Source organism: Micropterus dolomieu, linkage group LG08 (genome assembly GCF_021292245.1).
Source record: "Micropterus dolomieu isolate WLL.071019.BEF.003 ecotype Adirondacks linkage group LG08, ASM2129224v1, whole genome shotgun sequence".
Lineage (NCBI taxonomy): Eukaryota > Metazoa > Chordata > Actinopteri > Centrarchiformes > Centrarchidae > Micropterus > Micropterus dolomieu.
The window spans coordinates 239,325-241,964 of NC_060157.1; the positions used below are offsets into that span (position 1 = coordinate 239,325).

Here is a 2,640-nt window from a genome sequence, read left to right on the forward strand (position 1 = left end):
ACTGTAGAGTGTGCGTGTGTGTGTAACTGTAGAGTGTGCGTGTGTGTGTGTAACTGTAGTGTGTGTGTGTAACTGTAGAGTGTGTGTGTAACTGTAGAGTGTGTGTGTAACTGTAGAGTGTGTGTGTAACTGTAGCGTGTGTGTAACTGTAGCGTGTGCGTGTGTGTAACTGTAGCGTGTGTGTAACTGTAGCGTGTGTGTAACTGTAGCGTGTGTGTGTAACTGTAGCGTGTGTGTGTTACTGTAGCGTGTGTGTGTAACTGTAGCGTGTGTGTGTAACTGTAGCGTGTGCGTGTGTGTGTAACTGTAGGGTGTGCGTGTGTGTGTAACTGTAGCGTGTGTGTGTAACTGTAGCGTGTGTGTGTAACTGTAGCGTGTGTGTGTAACTGTAGAGCGTGCGCGTGTGTGTAACTGTAGAGTGTGCGTGTGTGTAACTGTAGCGCGTGCGCGTGTGTGTAACTGTAGCGCGTGTAACTGTAGCGCGTGTGTGTAACTGTAGAGCGTGCGTGTAACTGTAGAGCGTGCGTGTAACTGGAGCGCGCGCGCGTGTGTGTAACTGGAGCGCGCGCGCGTGTGTGTAACTGTAGAGCGTGCGCGTGTGTGTAACTGTAGAGTGTGCGTGTGTGTAACTGTAGCGCGTGCGCGTGTGTGTAACTGTAGAGTGTGCGTGTGTGTAACTGTAGCGCGTGCGTGTGTGTGGTACTGTAGCGCGTGTGTTGTGGGGGCAAAGACAGAGGAGGCGGGGCCAGTGTCCATATCTGACCGCCTGTCTGTCTGTCTGTAACACCCGGGTCGAGCGGGAGTGCGTCACATGTTTCAGGTCTCAGCTTCATCACGTGCAGCTCACCTGAGCGGTTCCACTTTACTGACGATGAGGAACCAGAACATGTGACCGCTGATGAACAGACCTCCTGCGACTCGTTACCAGTGTTACTCAGGAACTGTACGGGGTATTAAAAACAATTAGTGATGTTACTGGGGTGGTGATGGAGCAGTGGATAAGACACTTGCCTTTGGTGTGAGAGACCTGGGTTCAATCCCCCACTGTGACCCACCCACCAATGTGTCCCTTGTGGCTCCAGAGCGACCTCTGACATGTATAGCAGCTGTAAGTCGCTTTAGATAAAAGTGTCAGCTGAATGTAATAAATGTAAACTATGTCCGGGTCTTCTGGACTTGAACTGTCCCTGATCTGCAGCGCAACAAAACAAGTGGTGTCCTGGAAACGCAGCCCAACTTGGATTAGTTACTGTAATATTATTACTGTAATAATATTACAGTAACACGGCTCGTTACACTGGGAACAAAACATCTTACCATTTCCAGCCGCCACAAATAGAGACGTCACTTTCAGATGACGAGCGTCAGATCAGCTGTTAACTCAGACCAAAGATCCTCTGAGAGCGAAGAGTCTCCGCTCTGTAACTCCTCTGTAGTCCAGCAGAGACTCCAGTCAGACTTCCACTCGGATCAGATCAATCATTGAAGCTGATCAGCTTTATATTGTGAGTCAGATCCTTCGGTGTGGGGATCAGATTTGGTGTCTGCCGCTCGTTAAATGTGTCAGAGACACAATTAATCTTAAATAAAGTAAATAAAGACTCAGATGTCATATTGATCAGTACGTCCCGAGAAAAACACATCAAGCTGCCGACTGGAGACACTGACCCGAACAGTGATGAGCCATGCACCGGGCCCCCGCAGCTTCGCGCACCGGGCCCCCGCAGCTTCGCGCACCGGGCCCCAGCAGCTTCGCGCACCGGGCCCCAGCAGCTTCGCGCACCGGGCCCCAGCAGCTTCGCGCACCGGGCCCCCGCAGCTTCGTGAGCACATCACTTGGTACAAAAGATATCGTTGTTCGGTCACTTTTCTTGATAGAAGGCTGTTATGTTCTGAGTCTGTGGACATTTTCTCACGTTGAGATATTTAAGGCCACAGGGGCGTGTGGCTGATTGACAGGTGTAGCAGCCTATCACAGTGAGCTGCCTCTGCCCACAGATGTCTAATTTCTCAACGATGTTAAACGTGTTAACACAACATTTGATAATCAGCTGCTGGATTTGGCGACTTTGTAGACCCCAGCAGCACGTTCAGTCGACCAATCAGCAGCCAGACAGAAACGTGAAACGACCAATCACTGATCTCGTTTTTCTCCTCAATGGTTTAACTTGAATGTTGACAGTTTATTCCAGAGGCTGATCCTCTCTCTTATAGATATATATACTGTGTACCAGAGTGTATATTACAGCGTATAAATACTGCATGTGTATCTATAGAAATACATCGTGTTACTTCAGTCACCACATCAGCCTTCAGAAATTAGATTATTGGGATTTTGAAGTTGATATCTCCTTTTATTGATCTCCCCCCCCCCCTCCCTCCCCTCTGTCTTCCTTCCCTCCCTCCCTCCCCCCCTTTCTCCCCTCTCTCCTCCCTCCTCTCTCCTCCCTCCTCTCTCCTCCCTCCCCCCTGCTCTCTCCCTCCCCTCCCTCCCTCCTCTCTCCTCCCTGTCCCTCCCTCCCCCCTCCCTCCTCTCCCTCCCCTCTCTCCCTCCCCCCTGCTCTCCCCCCCGCTCTCTCCCTCCCCCCTGCTCTCTGTCCTCCTCTCTCCTCCCTGTCCTTCCCTCCCTCCTCTCCCTCC

General features: G+C 51.4%; 1 protein-coding gene across 1 annotated transcript in view; it reads left to right on the plus strand.

Moving 5' to 3' along the window:
- plxna3 (plexin A3) overlaps window positions 1–2,640 on the plus strand; it is a 137,651-nt gene that overhangs the window by 33,407 nt on the left and 101,604 nt on the right. The gene's annotated exons all lie outside the window — the stretch shown is intronic.